This window comes from Meleagris gallopavo, chromosome 2 (genome assembly GCF_905368555.1).
Source record: "Meleagris gallopavo chromosome 2, MGAL_WU_HG_1.1, whole genome shotgun sequence".
Classification (NCBI taxonomy): Eukaryota; Metazoa; Chordata; class Aves; order Galliformes; family Phasianidae; genus Meleagris; species Meleagris gallopavo.
This window is the reverse complement of record NC_139405.1, coordinates 74,474,664-74,490,017: the sequence shown is the minus strand read 5'-3', so window position 1 is coordinate 74,490,017 and position 15,354 is coordinate 74,474,664. Positions and strand designations below refer to the sequence as shown.

Sequence of the window (15,354 nt, the reverse complement as noted above, 5' to 3'; positions counted from 1 at the left end):
CAGAGCTCAAGGGGTGTTCGGACAATGCTCTCAGACATACAGTTTGATTTTTAGGTGATGCTGTGTGGAGCTGGGAGTAGGATTCAGTGATCCTTGTGGGTCTCTACCAACTCAGGATATTCTGTGATTCGATGATACATCACCCTGAACTGTGCCTTTGGCAAACAACCTTGGCTATGATGACCTGGACACTTTTCCTCTGGAACCCCCGAGGACTGCAGAGGTGCGTGCCGTGCTCTTCCCTGTTTACTGAAGGTGTAAGCACAAGCAAACATCAGTCAGGATTTTCATGTAGAAACAACCCAAAAATCTTTGCTAGAACTAGGAATATCTTCCCCACTTTTTGTTTTAACAAGCAGATGGCACTGCCTCCCAAAATAGTAATGTCACTCATGCACTGAAAAAGGCAGAAACTTTTTAACCTAAACTCTTCAAATGTTTCCTTCAAACAGTATTTTGCAATGAATCCAGAAAGCATTCCGTGACTTTTTTTTTTTCCTTCTAAAAAAGGGATTTTTAAAGAAGGATCTTCAGGGGAAGAAAAACAAGGAGAACAAAAAATAATTAGGAAAAGGAAAGCCTAAAAAAGTAAGTGGCTTTCTTAATTTTGGGGAAATTATGATTGTAAAAAGTATAATAAACTGCAATTACACACACACACACACACACACGAGATTGCACTTTACCTTATGAAAGAGCAGCTCTTAGGGTGTAAAATTACTTTAATATTGCACTAAGACAAGTGTTTTTTAAAAAATGGCTTATGATAATGGATTTTCAAAGCAAAAGTAAAGCTGCTTTTCCCTAAGAATAGGGCTTTATAGAAGGGAAACTTCACAATGCCAGTGGCATGCATTTTGCTGCATTTCACAAGATCTCTCATTATTTAAATTCCTATGTATTTATGTCATACATGGATAAACGGCCTTATTGTTCAGAACATGTCTTTATGCGAACATCTCTGCTGTTAGAACTAGTGTTATTTTGCTTTTTTTTTCCTCTTTACCAAGTCAGAACAAAAGTCTCTTTTAGTGCAGTTTTGGGAACTTCATGCAAATGGCAGTTTTTACACATCAATCGTCAGTTTAATAACACTAATGATAAGAGGGGAATTAACGGTAATGGCTTGACTTTTTGGCAAGCAAATCAGAGTTTATAGAGTAGCTATGTCAACCTTTATAGTCCTGTGTTATTAAAAGTGTTAGCAATGAGTATTAAGATTAAACTACTGAATTGTTAGCAAGCTGGGGTTACTGAACCGTAACTTTCTTGCACAAGGATTGATTATTTAGAAATCCATTGTACAAGATAGGAAGAGATAGCAATAGCCTTCTGGGACAGCAGGGAGCCATTTACAGAGCAAAATAAATTTGCCAGAGGATACAGATTTGTCTGAACACGCTCAATATCGTTCTCTGTTAAAGCAACATTGGGTAAGCTCTTAGTTTTCCCTAAGGCGTAGTGCTTGGTCATTCTTTCTTCCTGCCCATCGTTGCAACAACAGTACTTTGCAGCATTTGAACTCAAGTCTTGCATCTATTGCTCACATGAGTGACCCCAGTGACTTCACAGGTGTTGTTCACAGGGGTTCAAGGTGCAGGACCAGCATGGGAAGAGGAAAACAGCGTTGTAAACATAGCTAACGCAGTGAGAATAAATGGGTCTTCTAAGGAGTAAGGGACAACCACAAAGGACAACCACATAGAGTCATGCTTCAACAACATGCCTAGATCATAACCATAGGAATGATACTGAATGTAAGAAAAAGTGTTTGCTTTTCCAACATGCAAAACAGTAGATATGTCAAAATGACCGATTTTGAAGTTAAGATAGCAAAGGAAAAGTGAACAATGGCAGATTAAAAATTAAAAAGTAAAAATGCATGGACCAACACAATAAGAAACAGCCGGCAAGTCAAGAAGTATTTTCAATGGGTGATTATCAAAGCCTAGTGGTACCCCATGACAACGATGGTCTAAGGACACTAGCAGGACAAACTTTTTATCTTTTAGATATTACTATCACTTTCTATCCATACAGACATTGTGCTGCATCCTGTGCAACTCTAGCCAAATTCTCATGTGGGAAGTATTCACACCAGACATAAATTACATGTTGCTTCCTCCCACTCACCTTTTGCTATGATCAAGACCCACTAATAAATTGTTCCATTTATTGTTGAATCCCATCTCACAGTGAGCACCGTCCTTTCCATTTATGCCTTACTGCTTTTTTACTGCCAGGACATTTGATGCTATGGTTTCTACATATAGGCTACAAAGATTGAGTTCTGTACGCCTAGGAAGCACACTCCCTAATCATTATTCACAGCATGCACATTTAGTGATGGTTTCCATAACTGGGTAAGTGGAAAAAGGATGTTTTCAAGCAATACAAAGTCTGTTGAACTTTCACAAAAAGCCCCAGGGTGGGCAGAGCTTATTACATGCCACAGGAATCACAGAATCATAGAATGGCTTTGGTTGGAAGGGACAGGCCTAAAAGTCCATTCAGGTCCTTCCCCCCTGCCATGGGCAGGGTTGTCACTAGCTAGCCCAGAGCCCCATTCAACCTGGCCTTGAACGCCTCCAGGGATGGGGCATCCACAGCTTCTTTGGGCAGTGTGTTTCAGTGCCTCACCACCCTCTTTGTGAAGAATTTCCTCCTAACACATAATCTAAATCCCTCCTCTTTTAGCTTAAAACCATTCCCCCTTTTCCTATCTGCCCATGTAAAAAGTCTGTAGCCTCTTTGGGTAGAAGCCGTTTTATTGTAGATTCTCAGCGTGAAGTGGCACTTTTGAAGAACAGTGGGATCTGCATAGTCTTCTCTCTGTTAAAACTAAGAATGGGAACTTGTAGGTACTGTCTGCACGGAAGGTCAGAGACAGAGAAGCAAGTAAGCCCAATCTCTGGGCTACTGATCTCATAAAGTCACTGCGGAGAAAAACAAGTGAGAAATAACTATTCCACCCAACATCTGGGAAAACAAAGTGGCATTTGCAGTGAGTCTCATGTGTGAAAGGGTGTTTGATGAACAAAACAGAGTGAGGAACACACTTCTATGACTAACAGTGCATGGGCACATGTGCTGACATGGATGATGTCTCTGGATTGTTGTTGTCACCACAACATTATGTTCCTAGCTGTTGGCATCACTGACTTTACCACACTGTTCTAGTGCCTTTAAATGAGACCCTAAGGCTTGTATCCTGTGATCTGATGTTGCCCACTCCAGTCCAGCTAGAACTGCACAGTCCTGGACATCGTTAAAGAGTGGTGAGACATTGGAACAGGTTGCCCACAGAAGTGGTGGAGTCACTGTCCCTGGAGGTGTTCAAGAAACGTGGAGAAATGGCCATTAGGGACATGGTCCAGTAGGCAAGGCGGTGATGAGTTGGGGTTGGACTAGATAATCTTAGTGCTCTTTTCCAACCTTAATGACTCTGTGGTTTGATGAATGGTCACAGCCTTCCTCCCTCCATACATATATTCCCAAGCCTACCCTGTAACCAAAATGCAGTTCAGAAAGCAAGCCCTTTCCTAAATAAAGAAAAGCAGGAGATCACTGCGTGAGCTAGGAACATACAAATAGATTTTTCCCTAGTCTGGAGGAATACCAATTCCTAACCCAGCAATGGGAGCCACACATGCTCATTGCGTGTTGCTGGCTGGTATCTGCTCTGAACAACTGCTAGAAAAATACTATTGCTTCATCAATACATTTGAAATTCAACCAAAAAATTAAAAAGCAACAGAAGAGCTTTGCATGGTAAACATCAGAAAAACACTGCTTTCCAACCCTGCAGCTAGTTGTTCTGTAATATCTTTTGCTTTGTGCTGACAACCCTTTTTCCCTCCGATCATTCAGACACAATGCCTTCAGGTCTGTCTAAGTAATGTAATTTACTGGAGTGGAATTCCCTTGATACCTTCTGCAGCACTCAGTGACAGTATCATTTATACTCTACACTGTCATGCCATGACACTGATACATTGGCTTTCATCCCTCACTCAGCGCAGAGCGCGCAATTTCACCTTCCATTGTGCCCTTTCGCAGACTGCGTGTACAAATTTACTCCATTCATTCCTAATTACAATCCTCTGCTGAAATACTCTCATTAGATTTGTATTTCTCACTCCAAACGTCAATCTTATTTGAAAATTCCAATTTTCCGGAAGATCCATCCATTAGCAGCAACCTCCCAAGCATTCCTTAACCGAGTGCATTAAAAGTGAGACTGGCAGAGTGGAGATGCACTTAAAATGCACCATTAGAGTAAATCTCCATCGCTAATGCTTTTGTACTACTAACAAGCCTGCAACCAGCCAGCGCCGTTCCTGCAGAGCCTGAAGGGCACAAAGCAGCCCCGCAGCCACCCTGTCAGGACTTGCCAGGCTGCATGTGGCTGTGAAGCTCAGGGCTGGGGGGAGGAGAGCCACACAGAGGGGCTGTGGCAGTGGTGGAAACGGCTGAGTGCAGACTGGTGGCTGTGGGAAAGTTGAGAACAAAACAAGCTTGGGGTTTCCCGAGGTAGAAGACGCTCTGCTATACAAGCCAACAGGTTGCTGGAGGTGAAAATCTCAATTGATCGCATTGCTTTGGTGTCCCACTGTAATCCTAACTCATGCCTGTTCGTTTCAGACAACATAGAGAACACACAGACCTACAGATTACACCGAGCAGCTCTGCAAGTGGTTAAAAATGATCAAAAAGAGACCCCTCTGCCTCTTTCAGAAAAAGGTAAACACCTTAAAAATGTCATCACCATACAAGGACAAAAATCACCATCCCCGCGGCGCGTAATGTTGGCTGCACAATGCCAGCTCTAAAAATAACCCACATGGCAATACCCCGGACGGGACCGGGCTGCCTTGTCCCGCTGGGAAGCAGAGACGGGAGAAGAGAGCGTGTGCTGCTGCCACATGACATGCACTCTCCTGGCGTTATCTGTGAAGCAGCGGGGTCTGAACCCAGCCAGAAAGGGGGGGTGGGAACCACCTCCACAGCTGTATCAGAAATGGAAAATTCCCCGGAAAAAAATAACACCAAACGTTTACACTCCTTGTCAGCATCTGGTCATCTACAGGATTGAGACATGCAGATAATTGTAACAGATGCAATGCAATTCCCTGCAGAAAACACCACTACAGAAACTTAATTATTTCTGAAGTTTTCCCCATTTTTGCTTGAAATATTTAAAGCCTTGATTACTGCCTTAGCTCTCTTGCCTTCTGCACTTTGCATCAAGGCAGGAGCCGGTCCAGTGGATGCGTGCAGACGTGAGAGCAGAACCACGCACTTTCAGCAAAGAGGCAAAAGTAAGGCAGCGAGGATGCACGGCGCTCACCTTCTAGGAGAAGGGGAGGTTTGCATTAAGGTAATTTAAAGGGAATTCGTATTGCATAATGAAAGACTCACCACCGACAGCATCAATATTCCATGGAACAAGCGCGTGTGCCTCTAAGTGCCTCCAGTACACCACATCCTCTGCGCAACGCAGCCTTACTCAGAGCGAAAACCTATTGTCTTAACCCAGCTGCTGCTACCCTGCAAAGCCTGAAAAACCTGGAAAGGTCACAAAGCGACAAGAAGGCAGCGAAGCTTGAGCTGACACACAACAGAAAATGAGTTTTGAGCCTCTGTACCTTTGGTTTCTCAGCTCCCGAATGGCAGCTCTCTCTACTTGTCCATGAGTACTCAGGCACACTCATCCTCTGGAAATGCCACAACGACTCAACGTGTGAGGCAGGGACAGCACCCAACCTTAGACCATGAAGTTATGAATTTCCCTACAGATGCTGACAACACCTCTCTGTAATGTTTCTCTTGGCCACAAGCTGACATATCAATTAATGTGGTCATAACAGATTTAGTAGCTCAATATATCTCAGCTAATTTAGCGGACTCCTAAGCGGTGCAGCTACCTGGAAAAGCCACCAAGACGGCGTGTTTCAATATCGTCACCCTAAAATGAAACCAAAAGGATTTCATGTGCCAAAAGTTAACACTGAGAATTTGTTTCTTAATGCTCAGCAGACTTTGTATATATTTCTTTCTTATTTGCTTCTTTACTTTTTGCCAGAAGATGAAGTTCTGGATAAAGTTATGTCAATGAAGTCTTGGAGGGCTGACCGTAAAGATCTTTCAACCCTCTCTAGAGCTGTTTTTTTTTCCAGATAGCAGAACAATTCCACTTCCAAAACTTTTTCATCACCACTTCTCACTCATGCACTAAGCACAACTCCTTGAAAAAAACAAACATGAATTTGATGAATTAACATAGCTAGACAACACCGCAAATAATCTCTTATCTCACATTCCAACAGACACATTTACAAGTATTTAAGCACAGGACTCACTCACCGGACAGAGATGAAGCTGCATACAAGCCAGTCATCAGAGCTAGCAGGACGATTATGCTTGCTCTACAAATTCTGAAGCACTTGAATCTTATTTTAAGTAGTACACAAAGGGCAATAAATGGAAAATCTTATTGTAACCACTGTTTCTTCTTGGCCACCCACACTTCCAGCACCTACAGCAAAAGTATATAAACGCAAAAAACCCAGAACTCATGGCTCATCTGAACAAGGGATGCAAAGTAGTTAATTGCTGTTACTTTTTTTCCAATTTGTACTTAGAGTGTTATTATATCCTGGTAACCATTAAGGCCAGATATTCACACACAGTGCGTATCTCCTCTGTCAAGGATCCTATGGGATTTTCATACCTGTAATTAACTGTTTTCTCTCATTTATCTGGTAAAGTTCCTGTCTAAATTAGCTGATCACTGATCAGCATCTAAATGACAAAATGGACAAGATGCCCCTCTCCAACTCTGTTTCTTTCCCCCAGTCCCAGACTAATGATGTACAAGGAGTTAATACTTCACTTACCTGTGAGAAAATATGCTGAATACTCTACCAGAAACTGGCAATTAAAAAAAAAAAATCCCTTTACACTCATCATAGTAGAAGAACTTCAAACAAATTGCTGTCAAAGATGATCTCATAATGTTTAAATCCACTTTACTTCAAGTCGCTTTGCAAATTACTTTTTAATTTTATCCATAAAACTCCCGTATCTACTACAATGCTGGTTTATCCTCCTCTCCTGTGCCCGATTCTTTCATTTAACCAGCTCTGAAAAGCAACACAAGTATGAGCCTAATTATCATCTGAAAATCCGCAGAAAGCCAACCTAATTAGCAGAGCAAAAAAGAAATAATGAAAAAAGGTCTGTCTTATCAGGCTAAATAAGAGTATAGGTGAGGCCATGTCTGGAGATGGGGAGAGTTAACAATGCACTGTTATTAATCATCTTGCTGTCCCTGAGAATGCAAAGCATTGTAGCCAGGAAAGCAGCCACTACAACACTCGCATTTGAACTCTTCGCAAATCACAGCGGGAAACCTGTTCCGTAGGCTAGTAATCTGCATTTAACCCAATATTTTAAGACAAATGCAGCTTTACTTGCCCTTAGTTTGCCCACTAATGGCTGGCTAGACCTCAGTGCTCACCATTTTCCCGCAGCTTGCACCAAATCAGGTGCTTAACTGGCTGCTTTGGGCATCTGACGCTTTGCGCAGTGCTGCCGAAATCAGGTAAATGCTTCTCTGGCAATGATTTGGGGAGCAGGAATGTGTGGTGAGCGCAACAGAAGCACAGGTATCTCAGTATTATGAAAATAAATGGGTCATACACCGCTGAGCTAACAACCACACCACCCCCAAACCGGGCGTGTAATGACTGTGCAGTGCTCTGCCAGAGGGAAAGGAGCGATTTCAACAGCAGTGAAAACAAAACTGATGTGGTGAGATGGATTTTACTTTTCATTGGTTTGGGTTAGAGAGAAAGTTGAGCTCACCATCACCCTCTCGCAGCATTTTATTCAAAAAAATGCGCAGTGGCAGCAGGCAGGCTGTCTTGTAGGAAGGTGGGGAGCAAGCAGGATGCTGCCATCCCCCCAGGGGTGCACGGGTTGTCACATCCCAGTGGCAAGGGGAAGTGCCGTGGCTGTGACTCAGTGCACTGGGCTGACACATGCAGCCCATCACCTGTGGCAGCAAAAACACCGCCTGCACCACAACAGCATCATCACACAGGTGACACCAAGTCAGCAGGCAAAGGATGGTTCTCCGAGATGGTAGGAAGACTTGTAGGTGATGAACAGCTTGAGAGCATCCCTGAGAAGAGGACTTGGGGATATGGTGGATGAAAAATTTGATATAAGTCAATGCTGTGTGTTTCCAATGGAAAAAGCTAATCATATCTTGTGCTGCATGAAAAGAAGCATGGCAAGCAGGGTGAGGGAGGTGATTGTACCCTTTGCTCTGCTCTCATGAGACCATATTTGGAGCACTGTGTTCAGGTCTGGACCTCAGCACAAGGACAATAGGCTGTTTGAGAAGGTCTAGAGGAGAGCCAAGAGGATGATCAGGGAGTGGGAGCACTTCTCCTGCAAAGAAAGGCTGAGGGAGACTTTATACCGATCTTTCAGTACTTTAAGGTGGCCTACAAGAAAGCTGGAGAGAGACTTTTTAAAAGGGTTTGCAGTGAAAGGACAAGGAGTAATGAATTGAAGCTAAAAGAGAGTAAATTTAGATTACATGTTCAGAAGAAATTCTTCACTATGATGGTCATGAGGTACTGGAACAGGTTGCCCAGAGAAGCTGTGGATGCTCCATTCCTGGAGGCATTTAGGGCCAGACTGGATGGGGTTTTGGGCAAACTAATCTAGTTGAAGTTGTCTCTGTCTACAGTGGGTGGGGTGAACTAGACAACCTTTTTAAGTCCCTTCCCACACAAACCACTCTATGTGTCTATGAAGATGTATTATGGCAACGGTGAGTGCAGAGCTCAGGAGGGTTGCCAGGGCAGGCTGCTCCCACCCATGGAGGGAGATGCCCAGAGCAGTGCACAGCTCTGCCTTGGGGCAGGTGGGCAGAGCCCCCCACCTGCTATGCCAGAATCAAGGCAAGAAAATGCCTTCTCTACCAGAAAAATGACATTTTCCCCTGACCACTTGTCAACCCTTGGACTTTGGAAGTATCCCTCAGAAAGCCAGCAGGCAGATTCCAATCTCCAATAACAGAAAATTCATTAAGTCCGTTAAGTAACATCACTGCTGCCACCAGTGTGATGCAGAAAGCACCTAGACACAATAGTGACATGTGCCAATGTGAAACTCCTCAAAACACAGGTGGCATAGCTCAGCACGAAGAGTTGTTGCCCATTCTTACAGATGTACCTCTGGGCATGGGGCAGCCCCTGCCAAGACAAAAGCCCACACCAGCAGTGTCACACCAAGACCACCTTTCCTCGCATCTCCATTATGCTTGAAGTCAGACATGAGTACTTCCAAAAAAAAATGAGCCTGAAAGTAGAACAAGCAGCTCCATGCTACCACACAGAAACACAAATACCAGGACCAAGGGAGGCTTTCTCTTAAAAATGAGATTTGGTGGCTGACACAATCACATTTCATCTCAAATCCCAGTGGTGATTGCTAGGTAGTACAAACACAGGTGACCTCAGCAACAGCCATACTGTTTGGGAACACCAGGGTTGGATTTGGTAACCAGAGTGATGAGTGTTTGGCGAGTAGGTTTTCAAAGGGATGCAACTTCACCTTCAGAAAGCTGACTGACTGAAGAAATTATCTGACCTTTCAGTACAGATTTAAAAAAAGACAGCATTTTTCCCCAGTCCCTGGTGGTAGGCGGATGACATCAAAATCTGCATCTTCAAATTTTACATTGTTTATGTCTGCCTACAGATGGTTGCAAGACAAATCTCAAGAGTTTTTTTTTTTTGAAATTGAAATATTCTGAAGAACTCATACCTAGCAAATATGAATTTCACGTGCAGAGGCTTTCTGAGTTTGAGTTTTGGGTGGGTTTTTTTTGGAACAAAGCACTTAAAGGTCCTTACTGAATTCTCAGCACTGCATAAGCAGTACAAATTAGGACAATTTATTGCACTTGGATTGCCATTGATTGGTATGCTATTTTTGCCGCTTGTAGAGGAAAAGAAAGCAGGTAGAACAAAGTGGGAAATGTAAGAATGGTGCTGATGTTGCTGTGAAGTGCTGTGTGGCTCAGCAGTGGTGTTGGCAGGGCAGCTGCAGAGCCCGGCCCCAGCATCTGCTGCAGGATCGGTGAGAGCCCCAGCAGAGCTTCAGCAGCCCACTGGTTGCTCCTTAGCCAGTCAGCCAGGAGCGCAGCTTCTCCTCAATGCCTGCACTCCCTTATTATCCACACAGTCCGACCTTGCCATGATTACCTCCCAGGGGACCTGGAGAAATATTTTTTTTTATCTTGGCACGTTCACTGTAACAGCATTCAGCAATCTGCTCTGTCAGAACGAGAGAGAAGCCTTCTGCTTTAAATGAAAGCATCAATACATATTATTTTTATGGGGATTAAATCTATCAGCATTCTGGTAGTATTATAAAAACTGAGAAATCAGTGGCAGGGAGGGAAGGTATACATGCTTACAAAATATATAGCAGCTGGGGAGAAGCAAAAACAGTATGATTGTTGTTACAGATAGGTCAAGCTCTCTCCAACAGGGCTAATTAACAAGGGAAAATGCAGTTCTTCCTATCGGAATTGCTATAACAAAGTAATTGCTACAAGCAGAACTTGTTATTAAAAAGCAAGACAGCAGGCTTGTGAAGAACACTGAAATCAAGGCAGCACCTGACGGCTTGCCCTCACTGCCTCCTCAAGCACAGCTGACAACCTGCGGGACCACACTGGTGCTTTCCAGGAGTTAGAGCCTCTGGTATGTTGTAGAGGCTTAGTCTTTTTCAAGTGCACAGACAAAGTAAGAATCAATATATAAATAAAAAAGGAAGGCACACATTTTATGACAGCTTCTACAGAATTCTTCTGATTTTTCAACTTGATTTGGTCCTTAAATGTGATTTTACTCTTGGAAAAGGAGACTTCTAATTATTCACAGCACGAAAAACAGCAGGACAAAACTGCCTATGCACTTTTACCAGCTTGCTTTGGCTGTGGACAAGGAATGATAGAGAGGCTTTCTCCATTTATGTCCATCCAGTTTCTATCTACTTCTTCAAGTCCACTAAAAGGATGCAATTTTTAAAGTCAGTTCATCTGAAAGGGTTTCTATTAGTGAATTTGCCAGATACCTAATTACAGGCTTTTCAAAAATCATGAGAAAAGCCTACAAAACTGTTCATAAGGCTTCCAAATCCCATAGGAATGTTGCTAAGTAGGGCTAATGAACAAAGGGTTGTTTCTGTCTGCCTAGCTGTTACAACTCTTATTTTCAAGTTTTCTTCCCTTAAGACAGAGACAAGAAAATATTTCAAGGGAGATCCATGATTCTCAAGCGGTCAGATGATGCCTGTTATCAGAGGCTTGATTAATAACTGCACCATTTATTGTCTAGCCCACAATGAAATGGTAAGACTCTCCCTTTTCTGGAAAATAAAATCAAATCAACACCTTCTAAGGCCTCCTTCACAGCAAATGTCATTTCTACCAACTCATCTCAACCCTCAACTCTATCCTTCTCAAATGCCTCCTATTTCACTATTATTTTTGCCAGGATTTGTCATACCAAAAGTCATCTCTTCTCTTTAAAAACTGAGTTCCCATTAGCAGTAAAAAACCTGTCACTCCTTTTGCAATATTTTTTGTTTTGAGCACTACTTTTAGTGTCACATAAGCAAAGTACCTCACATAAGGTATACTTCTCATAAAAATTCTGTCAATTCAAAATACAACATTTTCTGAGAAGCAATTTTACAAATGTGTTCATAAGATTAAAAACAGTATTAGCAAGCACTCAAGAAAAACTGACCAGAACTAGCGTGCTGGTTGACTTCACTATCCTCCTTTGATTAGTTATTATGCTGCATCGTATGCATTTATTACTGCAGTAAAAAAACAAGGGAAGGATGCCAGCCTTGCTTATTTGACGAGAAAAAAAAAGTTTGCTCTTTTTCTTTCATTTGTAAACCTCCACATCCTCTCCCACCTTCCAGTGATTTCAAAGAAATTCCTGGTCCTGCCTTTTTGCTGCTTGGTAGCTACGGCTCTGACACATTCAGAGGCCACAGTCAGCATAACAAGATTTAAGATCTTCTGTGGGGTCACTGGACAGCAGATGTCCTTATAGAGGCGAGTACCACGCCTTGCACCAGCATGACCACTCATTCTCTGCATTCCCCTGCAGTCTCTCTGGTGGAGTTATCCGACCAGCTGCTGGCTGTCATGTGTGCCTGGTCAGGAGAGTGCATAGCAATGTGGGATTTGAATGCATCAAGACAAGGAGCATTGCTGCTACTGAAAGGCAGCAGGGCATGACCTGAGCAGCCCCAGCTCTGAAGCTGGGCAATGGATTTTATGCAAGATTTCTCCTGTTCTCCATGTTTTCTCTTCTGCTCTTAAGGCACAACTGCTAGAGTTCAACACTATGAACCACAATTTTCTATCATCTTTATTTCAGGTGGCCTTTTGTGCTCCATAGCACCATCCAGAAGGAAAAACACCTCCCAACCACAATGAGATTTCGGTTTCACTCACAAACAAACAAACAAATAAATGTTTGTATTGTACATTGTTATGTATTTTAAATATTATGTATATTTATATTATATAGACAAACATAAAAATAAATACACTATATATATGTGTGTGTGTATATATATATATATATATATATATAATAAAATTGTGCCAAGTCTTTTTCCAAGCTTGGCAGCTGAGGGGTGTCCCATCCTCTAAATTGCACAGACCACCACATCCATGCCATCCTTGCAGCACCCCAAAGGCTTCTTCCACCAGCAGATCCCTCCCAGAAGGACAGGCTAAAAAGGTCAACCCATTTTCTCCCCTCCAGAACAGTGACTCCTTCCCAGAATGAAGCTTCATGAAGCATCAGAGAAGAATTTAGACATGATGGGGTGAAATGTGTGCAAAGTACCACAGCTGCTCTGCAACCAGGCAGGAAACATCTATGCATTTAACACACACAAGGAGTAACACCCAGATTGTGGTGCAAGGTAAGTCTTCAGCTCGTTCTGTCTCTAATAAATCTATGCACAGCTTTCTCCACTCCACTAGAGCCTTTACAGCCAAGCACATTTCTTCCCACAAACAGACAACTTTTCTATGTGCGTTCATACTCACATGCAGATATGCAATGTCCATGCAATGTGCCTTCCTGAACGATGCACAAGAGGCAATGGGATTTCACTAACAACTACTAATAAAGCTGCAGGCTCCTGGGCCACACTACTAGTCAGGATAAACACCCTGTGGTGGCAGCGGTCTTGATGTCACTGATGTATGCTGTCATTGATGTATGTCAGTCCTGACTTTTGGTGGAGCAGCCAGCTCTGTGCCCCACATGGGAAGCTCATTGGAAGGAGATGGAGTTGACAGTGCTACTACTGATGCTTACAGAGCTCTTCAGGGCAGTGGACGGAAATGAGAAGCAACACAGCTCCAGGGCTTCTCCAAGGGAACCATTATGAAAACTATGGCAAAGTAGGAGATTATGGGTTTCATGATGGGAAAAATACAAGGATGCCTATAGTCATGCTGCTGGCTTCCAAAACTACATAGAGAATGTGTGGCTTCAACCCAGCACACCAAGGTATGTGCATACAAACATACAAAGCTGTGGAGAAAACATCTTAGGGAGATGGGATGAAGAGAAGCTATTTTAAGTGCTTTCTGCTAAGTCTTACTGTGGAAGCAGAATACTTAGAGAAGGCTTCAAAATGACAATCGCCATCCAAGTAAAAAAACCAAGTAACTATTTCAACAACAATTTGTTCACCACCTAATGTTTGCCATTGAATTACATCTTTTACAGTATTTTTCTGAAGTACTGAATGTTTACTGCCTTCACCTTGCCTCCCAAGCCCATTTTTTCTTCTTCAAATAGAAACAAATTTGAGTCATGACTTACATGTAACTTTTCTAGGTTCTGTGCTGGCTAAATTGTTCTCACGATGCAGGGAACAGGATCAGCGGAGAAATTAAGAGGCTACAGCAATCCATTAAGAAGTGGCCCTCCAAAGCTTTGCAGGGCAATGTGCTGGCAACTCAGTCGATATCAACCTAAAGTAAAACAAAGGCAGCCATTAAAAAATTCAAATATCAAATCTTTACAAAAGCCCTCCATTTTTTCCTTCTAATTCTAAAAACAATACAGGGACTTTATTTTTAACATAGAAGGTCTTTATGTCAAACATGACAATTACATCGTGTCCATTACATACTTCTTGCCAGTAAACAGTAGTCACTTTATAACAGAGACTATGTTTTTTCTTGCATTAGTGTAGTGCCTAAACAAAATACCTCTGTGATTATTCTAGATCACGCCATAGATACGCTCACACTTGTGCACACGTAGTATGGAAGCTCTAGACAGCACACCAGAATGGCCTTTCAACAAAACAAGCAAGATGATTTAAGAGACTTCAGATTAACTAATACTTGTTTTCGTTTTTTGTTTGCTGCCACAAATACTCAAGGGCTCAGACCTCAGATCAGGCTGGGCTAGAAGAGGAGGTGTGAGCAGCTGGAAAAAAGTATGGGAATGCTTGAATGGTACTGATTTGACTGAAGGTGGTGATTGGGAGTGAAAAGATAGAGTATTTGCCTTTGAACAGAAGGGGACAGCAGCCAAACAAGCAGTGCTACATATGTACCTTCCCAGGATCACTGTAAGCTCTGTATCTGCAGAATTACACCAGCTCGTGTAAGATGTAAAAGAAAACAGATAAAAACTTTGTTTAGATTTTTTATTAAAATCTATTGCTATTTTTCTGCAATTTGCAAAACTAACCTTCCAGTAACAATTCCTGTTTTTTTTTTAATATTTACTGATTCCAGAAACAAGCCAAAGAATAACACAAACTGCACATTGAAAGCAGATTTGTATTTTTTTTTTTTGAATAAGTATGTAGATCTTGATTTTAAAAGTCCAGTATTTTCCGAACGTTGATGTGACAACATTCTACTCCGAGCCTTGTAGAGAATTGGATCACTTAAGAAAAGTAGGTTATTTCTTCTGGATAGCACCTGTCTAGGTGATTTACCAACAGATGATCAAAATTCTGCTATGTTTAAGCATTACCTATATGGGTACTTGAAAAGAATCATGAGGCTACTCTAAGAAAGCAATGCTTGCATCTCTTTAGTTTATGTAATTTTCTCCAACTGGGCATAACATTCATTGACAGACTGTAAGAGGACAAAATATTTATGGTCACAAATATACATTATCTAAATTGCCTATAAAACTAAAAATATAAACTGCAAATCTGTTCAGCCATAAATCACTGGTACAACAAAAATAA

At 42.2% G+C, this 15,354-nt stretch overlaps 1 protein-coding gene across 7 annotated transcripts in view; it reads right to left on the bottom strand.

Annotated features, from left to right (window-relative positions):
* BACH2 (BACH transcriptional regulator 2) overlaps window positions 1-15,354 on the bottom strand; it is a 183,095-nt gene that overhangs the window by 70,469 nt on the left and 97,272 nt on the right. For all 7 annotated transcript variants that reach the window (XM_010707621.4, XM_010707623.4, XM_019613098.3 and 4 more), the window contains one exon: window positions 13,959-14,110. The gene's annotated coding sequence lies outside the window, so the exon portion shown is untranslated. The remainder of the gene's footprint in view (window positions 1-13,958; window positions 14,111-15,354) is intronic.